Below are 12,114 nucleotides of genomic sequence, written 5' to 3' on the forward strand. Positions count from 1 at the left end.
CCAGCATCTCCTGCAATGGCAGGCAAATTCTTTACCACTGAGCCACCAGGGAACTAATGCACAAAGTGATTAATTAAATTATGAAAAAAGAAAATCATTCCAACTCCTGGGCTGAAAGTAAAAAGCACACATGAGAAGGATAAAACTTGGTAAAATTTTTCTCCTGACTCATTTATTTGCTCGATAATTACTCTTTTGGCCAGTGCATTAAAATATGTAATACAACATTTTCATGCTCAAAATCTTCAAAACTCATATTTTATTTTACTCCTATCTGCAGTTTGTAAGGCATATAACTTCAGCAAAACTTGCTTAATTTAAAAATGTACATTTTCCTCCTTGTTGCTTTGATAAATCAATATAGAAGAGTAAGAACTGAAAAACATGCTCAATTGAGTATGGTTTTCAATATGGAGAGTATTTAGTTCTGTCCCTTTTATTAAAAACAATTAAGAACTAAATATATCTTCATCTGTATCTATCTACATATACAAAATATGTAAAATAAGATGACTATAATTTCAGTAAGTTATTGCTAAATATTATTACAATTCAACGTATAAAATGCTTATGAAGAGCAGAAACATCAATCCATATGATTTTCCCAATAAGTCCATATAACTTGCAAAAAAAATTCCTGTAAAATTCAGACATGACAAAGATATTTATGTTGCCTTTTTTTTCCCATTTAGTCCCTCTCTCTAATAACATCATTCAACCTATCCTCTTTCTTGGGATTTTACAGGTAATTTCTCTGTTGTCCTCAGAATAATAAAATTAGAAACTAATTTTTTCCCCTAAATGTTTAAATTCACTTCATTTATGTCTCAGTCCCTGTGGTAGACAATTGTCTACCTCATTATCTATTCTCTACATTTTCCTTGGTAAAAGAACTCTTGATGTAAGTTAACTGGGTACATGCTGAAATAAATACTTTTTTTTCTAGATACTCTTGAAAGTTCTCTTTTTATGTGGTAAAGTTCTGGAAAAGCGTTATAAGTAAAATGTTTTGTGAAATCACATAAGATTTCCTTAAATGATCCTTAAAGACGGCTAGGTTGGGGTTTTTGCCCCTTCTTCCTTATCTTACCCGCCATCTTGTTTTCTGTAATGTGGGTGTGATGGCTGAGTTCTAGTCTCCATGTAGGACCATGAGGCTAGTTCACCTAGAGATGGGGGAGGTATGAATTTGATGAAGTAGGCATCTCTAGTAACTACATGAAGATGTTATATCACTCCCAATTGCCTATCTCTAGATTTCCTTTACATGAGACAGAAGCAAACTATTTAAAAAAAATTATTAAAATCTCTTATTTTAAAGTGTGTGTGTGTGAGAGAGAAATATACTATTTGACCTAATCTTACCTGCTGCTGCTGCTGCTAAGTCACTTCAGTCGTGACTGACTCTGTGCGACCCCGTAGATGGCAGCCCACCAGGCTCCCTCCGTCCCTGGGATTCTCCAGGAAGAACACTGGAGTGGGTTGCCATTCCTTCTCCAATGCATGAAAGTGAAAAGTGAAAGTGAAGTCGCTCAGTCGTGTCCGGCTCTTAGCGACCCCATGGACTGCAGCCTACCAGGCTCCTCCGTCCATGGGATTTGCCAGGCAAGAGTATTGGAGTGGGGTGCCATTGCCTTCTCTGAATCTTACCTAATACTACTCTTTTGCCACAATAAGCTAACTGGGTAAACAAAAAGAAATACATAATGAGCAAATAGCAGTTCCTAGGAGCATACAGGCACTCTGAGACTGCTGGGAAAATGTTTCATAAAACCATACCAGAACCAAGAATGCATGAGCCTGCATTCCCTTCTACTAAAGTGAGATTATTCATCTTCTGTGTTATGTAGAATTAAACTTTTATGATTCAGTGAGAGACCTTTGAAAGAATCCCTTCATTGACTACACGTCAAAGATATATACAAAATGAGAATAAAAAATGGTCTTGGATGTGTTGTGAATGGTAGGGTGACCTGCATGATATCTTGATTTGATTGATGAGGAAACCAAGAATAACTCAAGTCAAAAAGTACCCTTTGAGAATTGTTTGGTTTGCATTTATCTCCACTTATCAAATTTTCTGAACAAGTGCCCAATTCCTATGTTAGATTTATAAGTGAGTTTAGTTCAGTTCAGTTCAGTTCAGTCGCTCAGTCGTGTAAGACTCTTTGCGACCCCATGAATCGCAGCATGCCAGGCCTCCCTGTCTATCACCAACTCCTGGAGTTCACTCAGACTCACGTCCATCGAGTCAGTGATGCCATTCAGCCATCTGAACAGTATGAACAGTATGAAAAAGTGAGTTCAGTGAAGACAAAATCCATATAATAAATATTAATAATATCAATTAATTGTTTGACCACATATGTATGATCATATATGAACATATTGGGCTTCCCAGGTGGCGCTAGTGGTAAAGAATCCACCTGCCAATGCAGGAGACTCAGGTTCGATCCCTAGGTTGGAAAGATTCCTGGAGGAGGAAATGGCAACCCACTCCAGTATTCTTGCCAGGAGAATCCAAAGGACAGAGGAGACTGGTGGGCTAGAGTCCATGACTGAGCATGTGAACACATGAACATATTTAACTTTAATTTAGAAAAATAGGAATCTGAGTGAAGAACTACATTACTTGACATATTCTGTATACTGTGTACATTCCCAATGCCATGATCTGACTCATTGTCAGTCTAGCTCCGAGACAGCACAGCATAACACACTGTAAGTCAAAATTTAAACACAGTCATTCATAATTACAGAAGTTACCAGAACACTTTTGTGCAATATTCACAAATGTCATTCATTTCATTGTTTATTTAGCCATAATATTTGGAAAAATAGAATTGAAAAAAATAGAATTTCAAGTTGGTTGAAATTTCCAGTCATGGTCTTGAAATGTTTGATTTATTCCTCAGTCATTATGCCTGCAATTTAATTTTATTTATAGACATGAAATGTTTTCTTTAATGTATTACTTAAAAAAATGATCAATTTATTTTAATTGGAGGCTAATTACTTTACCATATTGTAGTGGTTTTTGCCATTCATTGACATGAATCAGCCATGGGTGTACATGTGTCCCCATCCTGAACCCCCTCCCATCTCTCTCGGCATCCCCTCCCTCTGTCCCAGTGCACCCACTTTGAGTGCCCCGCTTCATGCATCGAACTTGGACTAGTGATCTGTTTCACATATGGTAATATACATGTTCCAATGCTATTCTCTCAAATCAATTGATGTATTACTTTAAAATGTTTATTTATGTATTGTGGCTGCAAGGATCTTAACTGGTTTGCCTGGGCTTTCTCTAGCTGCAGTGGATGGGGGCTACTCCTTGTGGCAGGGCACAGGTTTCTCATTTTGGTGGCTTCTCCTGCTGCGGAGCACAGGCTCTAGGTGTGCAGGTTTCAGTACTTGTGGCTTTTAGGCTCTAGAGCTCAGTAGCTGTAGCACAAGGGCTTAGTTGCTCCCCTGGCATGTGGAATCTTCCCAGACCAGGGATCAAGCCACTGTCCCCTGCATTGGCAAGCGATTATTATCCACTTTGGCACCAGGTAAGTCCCTATGTAATTTTGAAGTGCAATTGCTACATAATGAACAGTCATTGCTTTATTCAGGAAATATATATATAGGTTATCACCATGTGCTGGACTATTCTGGGTGCGAGGATGCAAAATTGAGGGATACGTGGTATCTGCCTCCAAGGATTTTAGAGGCATGTATGGGATAATAAACAAAAAGAGATTTTGATGAAAACCTACTGTATGGCTAAGGGAACTCTACTCAGTGCTCTGTGGTGATCTAAATGAAAAGGAAATAAAAAAAGAGGGGATGTATGTACACATATAGCTGATTCACTTTGCTATATAGCAGAAACTCACACAACATTGTAAATCAATGATACTCCAATCAAAATTAATTAAAAAAAGAGAGAGATTTTGAAGGTCAACTGTCTCCAGGCATAGAAGACTAAAGACAATAAAATAATCAAAGAATTTGATCGTACTCAGCAAAAGAGAACCGTTCTTTTTTTTTTAATGAATACAATCAATTCAAGAGAATAGTAATGATTTTTTACTACTTCTTAGATGCATATAAGAGTTTTTTGACCTAGAGGATGTTTTTGTGAAATAAAAGCCAACTCACTTTTTGCAGATGAAAAAAATCAAATCCTTGAGAGTCAAAAATAACTACCTTCTAGCTAGTTTTGGAGAAGGCAATGGCACCCCACTCCAGTACTTTTGCCTGGAAAATCCCATGGACAGAGGAGCCTGGTGGCCTGCAGTCCATGGGGTCGCTAAGAGTCGGACACGACTGAGCGACTTCACTTTCACTTTTCACTTTCCTGCATCGGAGAAGGAAATGGCAACCCACTCCAGTGTTCTTGCCTGGAGAATCCCAGGGACGGGGGAGCCTGGTGGGCTGCCGTCTATGGGGTCGCACAGAGTCGGACACGACTGAAGTGACTTAGCAGCAGCAGCAGCTAGTTTTGCTGTAAGGAACAAAGCCAAGCAGTCCTAATTTTCATCCCAGAGCTCTTTATATGGCAGTGGACTGCCTTGCTCTTATTCTTTCAACCACTCCCCACATGTGTATGGAGTCTTCCTGCTATGCCAGATACTCGCATGAACAGATAAAGAGGAACAAAGTCTCCTTAGGAAGCAGAGGGGAGAAGAGATTCCTGGAATATCTGGGAAATGGAAGCCCTGAGACCTGATGACTGATTGAGCATTAGTCACTCAGTCATGTCCGACTCTTTGCGACCCTTTGTGACCCGCCAGGCTCCTCTGTCCTCAGGCAAGAATACTGGAGTGGGTTGCCATTTCCTTTTCCAGGAGATCTTCCTGATCTGGGGATCGAACCTGGGTCTCCTGCATTGCAGGCAGATTCTTTACCGTCTGAGCCACCCGGGGAAGCCTGATGATGGATTGAATCGGGTGATACATGAGAGACAAGAGTGTGGAGCACTTCCCATGCAGATGACTGCCTCTTGCTATACCATATACAGTTCATAAAGATGTCTTAAAGTGAAGAATATATAAGACATGCAGTCATGAACCAGATTTAAGTAGACACAGCCACTGCACACAGGTTTCCTTGCCTTCTGCCTTCTAAACCTAACAGACCTTGATAATGTAATGGACCACTGGGCCATGAGCCCATGTGCCACCAAATGCAGTATTTTCACAGGTGGCTCTGTCAACTGCTAGACTATACACATTACAAGGCACCCAGCCCACCCAAACACCTGTGGTCCTCTTTGCGGACCCTAGTAAGTCCCCATCCTCTGTTGAGACAAACCTGTGACTGAGCACCATCTGCTGGGGTGGTCTCCGTTCTAGGCCCACCAGGGATTTGCTCGGTTCTGACATTTATTATCTGCACACAGCTCCCGCAGCTCAGGGCTGCCCAGGCCCCAAGACAGGCTGCCTGCTCTCACCTCTCTGGAACTCTTGTTCTCAATCTCACCTGCACCAGCCTAACGTGGTAGATCAGAGCTGTCCCACTTTGTGTCTTTATAGGATGTAGCCTCATACTCACTTAAATGATTCTTAAGATCATGCACAAACAATACATCCTCATCACAGCATCAGTGCCATTCTCTCTCAATGTAGATGGCTGCCTCTACGTAGCTCCATACAGTTTGAGTCTTATGCCATGAGAGGAAAACTGATTTCAACCATGTCTCATTATGGTAAATCCACTACATAAGAACCTTCAAGTTGTGAACTTTCAAAGATGCAGATGGGCGATGACATGCCTAGACATGTAACTCTTCCTGCCTTGTTCATTCGATGCCAGCCCCTGTATGCGAGCTGTTGTATCGTTTGTTAGTTGCTCACTTGTGTCTGACTCTTTGCAACCCCATGGTCTGTAGCCCACCAGGCTCCTCTGTCCATGGGACTTTCCAGGCAAGAATACTGGAGTGGCTTGCCATTACTTTCTCCGGGGGATCTTCCCGACCTAGGGATTGAACCTGCATCTCCCGCACTGGAAGCCCTGTTGTACTGTTCTACTGTAATTTTCAAGGAACTGCAGTGCAAGATTATACTGTTTTCTTTATTTTGTGTGTTTGTTTTTACATATTATTTGTGTGAAAAGTATTATAAACTTAGTATAGTACTTCACAGCCGGTTGTGTTAATTAGATACCCAGGCTAACTTTGTTGGACTTACAAACAAACCGGACTTACGAATGCACTCTCAAAATGGAACGCATTCACATGTGGGGGACGTATTGTACAGTAGATTCAGTCCCAGAGGTGGAATGTGATTGGCTCAGGTGGTCCAAGGCCTGGAATACCACAGTTAGGCCAACTTGAGGGAAATGCCTGTCCTCAGATCTGTTCCATGTAACCAATGCAGAAACACACTGGGGAAACATCACTGCTCTTGTTTAGTCAGTCAGTCATGTCCAACTCTTTGCAACCCCATGGACTGTAGCCCATGAGGCTCCTCTGTCCACGGGGTTCTCCAGGCAAGAATACTGGAGTGGGTTGCCATTTCCTTCCCCAGGGGATCTTTCTGACCCAGGGAATGAATGCATTGCAGGCAGATTCTTTCCAGAGGTGATTAATTCCAAAGCAGTGACAGGAGTTTGGCAAACAATAACAGAGACAATTCACAGGCACAATAACTTTATATAGTTGACATTAGGATTCCAAGCCCACGTTCATGGATGTAAGCTAGGATTGAAAAAAAATTGAAGGACAGACAGAGGCAAATGCCTCCAAATCTCAGTTCTGTTCATCCTTCATCTAAATATATATGTGGTACCACAAAATCAGAATAATAACCTCAGACAAATACAGAGGTGTGAGACTACAAGGCTTTCTAGTGGCCATCTGTTTTGAAAGGCCATACTTCAAAGAATATTTTTAAAGCTATTTATTTATTTATTTGTCTGCATTGGGTCTTAGTTGCAGCACATAGGATCTTTTTTTTTGGTGGCATGTGGGACTAGTTCCCCAATCAAGGATCGAACCCAGGGGTCCTGCATTGGGAGCATGGAGTCTTAGCCACTGGGTCACCAGGGAGGTCCCTAAAGAATCTTAAACTATATAACTCTAATCATATTTGCACATTCCCAAAATATGTTGGGAGTTTCAAGGAAGACAGAGCCTGAGGAAGACACGTTCACACGTACGTAATTACAACACACAGCACTGAATGCACATAGGATAAGCATGGAGAAGGTTCTATGACAGCAGAGGACAAATGTGTGAGTGTGTGTGGCTGAGTGGACATGGAGTGTGTGAGAGAAGGTTTATCGTTGAAAGAAGATGGAGGTGTATATGCATGCTTTCGGAGGGCAGTCCTTGTGGACGGATAGATTCCCGTAGGAGGTAACCCCTCCTGAATCTTAAAGGAAGATGAGGAATTAATCAAAGTGGATTGAGGGGATTAGAGCAGAAGCACATTTGAGATCAGAAGAGCAAAATATAAAAGTCATAGGGATGAAGGACTGTGATGTGGTTAAAGGACCATGAAAAGTTGAGAGCTGCTGAAACAGAAAAGAGGGAGATGAGACAGAAGAATAAGCAGGGGTTTGGGGGGGATATTAGGGGGGTCTTCAATAACACTGTAAAGAACTTGACCTTTTGTATTGAGGATAACGGAAAAACAGGTGAAAAGCTATAGCATGGATTAATCTAAGAGTAATGTGAAGAGTGGATTTGATGGGTACCAGGCTGTACCCAAGTAGTCCTATGAAAGGCCATTGTCATTCTCTGGGCAAAACATGGTGAAAGACTGAACTTGACCATGAAAATGGGGCAGAGGTGGGGAGGAGGGAGTTCAAAAACACAGACAATAGAACATAGAAAGTGAAGTTAACAGAGTCTTCAGGTCATCAAATTCTAACTCCTAAAGGACTGTTTAACTTTGTGCTATCCCTAGGCCCCCAAAGCCTTTGGACACTCCCAGCCCTTGAAAGTCACAATATCCAGAGGCATCTTTTTCATTAGTGAATAATTCCTTGTAAGTATATGACACTTCAGTAGATTTAGTTCACCAGATCTCTTATCTCTTTCTCTCTGCAGAAGGGACCTCTGCAGACAGAAAGCTCAGAGTTTTCATAGGAAAGAAGAGAAGTGTCAGAATCAGAAGATGTCAGAGATCAGGAGATAAACTGCTCACCCTTGCTGCATGCTGGTCTCATTTCAACCAAGTGTGTTTTCCAAAGATGCGTATGTTTATGGAAAAGCATATGTACCCTTTAATATTGTATTACATAAACTTTTAGCATAATGAGCATACACAGATAGGAAGTTTGCTTTATTTGTATAATCAGTGAACTCTTAATTGCCCTTCTCTGAAACCAATGTTCTTAAACCTCTGTAAAACATAAATTAAAAATAGTAGCCTTTGAGTTATTCTTAGATTGTTTCTGCAGTCTGATCTTCTGATCCAAGTCTTTGTGCAGTTAGAATCTAATTGGATCAGATGATGCCCCAGGTCCCCTCTAGCTCCCCAGTACCACAACTAATTAGCAGAAATTCCACTTTAATTATACAGCTGCTGCAGGTCAAGAAAGGAAAGCAGAACAGAGGTGGAAATCGCAACCTAATGAACACAGAAGAAAGATTAGAAGAGAGTTAAACTTCAGTGTGATAATTAATTACAGTCCAAGAAAATGAATATTGGCTCATTGTAATTTAAGCTCTATTTAGGCACACAAATCTCTTCCAAACATCATCTCCATTTCTAAGGTGGAAAGAGACTATCTCTTCTCAGTAATCTTATCTCATTTATCGTCAATATGAGCAATAGCCTCAAGTCTGTGAAGATGTAAAAATCATCAAGGTAGTATTCAGTATTTTACATAAGTAATTATAACTGTATGTACTCATGCATAGTATCAAGACAGGTCTTTATTATTTGTACTTTGGAAAGTCATGATTTTACCTCAAAGATCTTGTCAAAAATAGCCATACTATAATACAACAGTTGGTGTGGAAGATATTTTATATGATTTTTTTTTAAAATAGAGAGAATAAAAGATTTAAAAATCAGATGGATTCAGTGCAATTTTAGGAGCAGCTATTATAATGTGCTTGGATGTCTCACTGTATTCTCTGACATTCCAATGGGCTAGGATTCTACTCTGACAGCCATGCAATATACAGGGAGGGAATTTTGCCTGATTTGAACCACCAGAGTGGTATAACATCAGTTTTGTCTCTTATTTGTATGTCTCTTAAACTAGGCAGATTTCATCCTTTTCTATCTAGTAGCACAGTCAAATTGGAAGAGTAGCCCCAAAAAATAACAGCTCTCTTACTGGGGAAAAAGCTGTTAGCCAACATAAGCTATGTAGTCTAGCAAGATGAGGCAAACAGTAGGTTATTTAAGTAACTTATATTGCCTGTGTGGATGGGCAGAACAGCAAGTAATGAGTCATCAACAAAACACAAAGATTCTTCTGATCACTTCAATGCAGGGTGAGCAGAGAGGTGGGTCCAACAAGAAGAAACACAGCAATAGAGAACCCCTGGTGGCTCAGCAGTAAAGAATCCACCTGCCAATGCAGAGGTTGCCTACAATGCAGGAGGCATTGGTTCCATCCCTGGGTTGGGAAGATCCTCTGGAGGAGGAAACAGCAACCTGCTCCAGAATTCTTGCCTGGAAAATTCCATGGACAGAGAAGCCTAGAGGGCTACAGTCCATGGGGGTCTCAAGAGCCAGACAGGACTTAGCGACTAACCCACTAAACCAATCTTTAGTTCTGCAGATCCATCTAGGGCAGATGAGAGCTGGCAGCAGGTTGCTATGGCAATAGTAAGAGTTACCTGCTCCTCCTCTATATTTCCCAGCTTTCCTTGCATCTGGGAAGGGAGGGGCTATGTGACTGATTCTCCCCAACAGAATATTAAAGGAAAAGATGCATTGCTTCCTGTCAAGATCAGCTGATAGCTGGTGTTCCTTCCTTACCACCTTTCATTAATGTAACCAAGCTGGACCCTATGGGGCCTTCTGGGGTCAGGCCTTCCTCCATATCCTCTGCTTTAGCTTCTCTCTGAAGCACCTAGATAACAGTTGGTCAGTTCAGTCGCTCAGTCATGTCTGACTCTTTGTGACCCCATGACCTACAGCACAACAGGCCTCCCTGTCCATCACCAACTCCCGGAGTTTACTCAAACTCATGTCCATTGAGCTGGTGATGCCATCCAACCATCTCATCCTCTGTTATCCTCTTCTCCTCCCGCCTTCAGTCATTCCCAGCATCAGGGTCTTTTCAAATGAGTCAGTTCTTCACATCAGCTGGCCAGAGTATTGGAGTTTCAGCTTCAGCATCAGTCCTTCCAATGAATATTCAGGACTGATTTCCTTTAGGATGGGCTGGTCGGCTTGCTCTTCAAGGAGTCTTCTCCAACACCACAGTTCAAAAGCATCAATTCTTCGGTGCTCAGCCTTCTTTACAGTCCAACTCTCACATCCACACATGACTACTAGAAAAACCATAGCTTTGACTAGACAGACCAATAACAGTATTGGATGGAAATTGCCTGAGTTGTTTTGCAGACATGAAAACCCCCCACCAAATGCAATATAAGAACTTGATGACAATAAGCACATAGCCCTGGGCATCTTGGGGCCTAAGGACAGATCATGTTAACCTCTCAGACACCAACCTGTTCCTCCTATTAATACAAAAATTGTGCAGGTCTGATCAGGTACCTATGACACCTCCTTCCCTCACCTGGATTTTAAAAATGCTGAAACTTAAGGGAGCTCAAGACATTTTAGGGCTTGAGTCACTTTGTTTCCTTGCAAGGCCTTGCCATAAACCTTCCTTTGCTCCAAACTCCATGAAGTTTCAGTTTGTTTGGCCTCCCTGTGCCCGTGAACATGAACTTTGTTAACACTAGCCCAGCCTAGGTGGATGGAAGCAAAGGATTCTGGAATGGTGAGCCCACAATATGGAAGGAGGCGGAGTCCCTGATCATGGCTTCAAGGAGAGCCACACAAGTGAGCTGCTGATATGATCAAGAAGTAATATGGCATTGGGTTGAGCCACTGAGATTTCAGGGTTTATCTGTTTCTGCAGCACAGCCTGGCTGTCCTGTCTAATGCATCAGTGCCATGACTCAGAGCACAGGATGTGGGTTCAACACACCAGTGTGTAAATCTGGTTCGCACCACTTACGTCTCTGAGTTTCAGTTTGGGGCAAGAATTCTGTTATCAGAATGAGATGTCATAAGTGGTTTCAACTCAGGAAAAAGAATTTAAGCCCAGCTAGTGTGGGCTCCTGGAAATATTATATCCTAAAACTTGATGAAGCTTCCAAGATGAAACTTCTATCAGGCCCCATGGGGTGCTTGATTTGGTAAAGAATATGAGACCCAATCCCATTTTGCCTCAGAGTGAAGACTGGTCTTCAGATCTGTCTTGTTAGATTTAAATTCAGTCACACCCAGGTGGCAGTGGGAAAGAATCCACCTGCCAATGCAGGAGACTCAAGTTGATCCCTGGATTGGGAAGATTCCCTGGAGGGGGAAATGGCAACCATTCCAGTATTCTTGTCTGGAGAATCCAGGGGACAGAGGAGCCTGGCAAGCTATAGTCCATGGGGTTGCAAAGAGTCGGACATGACTAAGCAGCTGAACAAGAACAGTGATATTTCCCCCGTGTGTTACATGGAAGAGATCTGAGGACAGGCATTTCACTCAAGTTGGACTAACTGTGGTTACAAATATTGATACCTGGGTCCAAATACAACTCAATGAAGCCAGAACCTCTGGGGATGATATGCAGATATTATTATATTTTTAAAATTCCCTTGATGGTGCTAATATAGAGTGAGAGTTACGAATCAGTGAGTTGGAGTAACAAAGAGATCTAAAGCTGCCTAGAAGCTTTCAGTCTCAGTTGAAATTGGTTCAGGAGGTGAAGGATGGGGCTCAGAGAAAAGAAATACCAAGTGGACTCAGATATGTGGAAACAATTGCTCAACAACAAAAAAATAATGATTTAAGTCAAAACATTTCTATTTACAGAAATTATAGAAATGGATAAATATTATTATGAATATTACTGTTATTTTCTGTTCAGTCCTCATTCTATTTCATATTCTTAAACTACTAAATGCATTTAAGATATGGGAAGATACCA

General features: G+C 41.4%; 1 protein-coding gene across 1 annotated transcript in view; it reads right to left on the reverse strand.

Moving 5' to 3' along the window:
* The window catches only part of CYYR1 (cysteine and tyrosine rich 1), a 117,997-nt gene that overhangs the window by 25,151 nt on the left and 80,732 nt on the right, over positions 1–12,114 (reverse strand). The window lies entirely within an intron of this gene.

This window comes from Bos grunniens, chromosome 1 (assembly GCF_055505025.1).
Source record: "Bos grunniens cultivar Pamir isolate PY7600 chromosome 1, Bosgru_T2T1.0, whole genome shotgun sequence".
Classification (NCBI taxonomy): domain Eukaryota; kingdom Metazoa; phylum Chordata; class Mammalia; order Artiodactyla; family Bovidae; genus Bos; species Bos grunniens.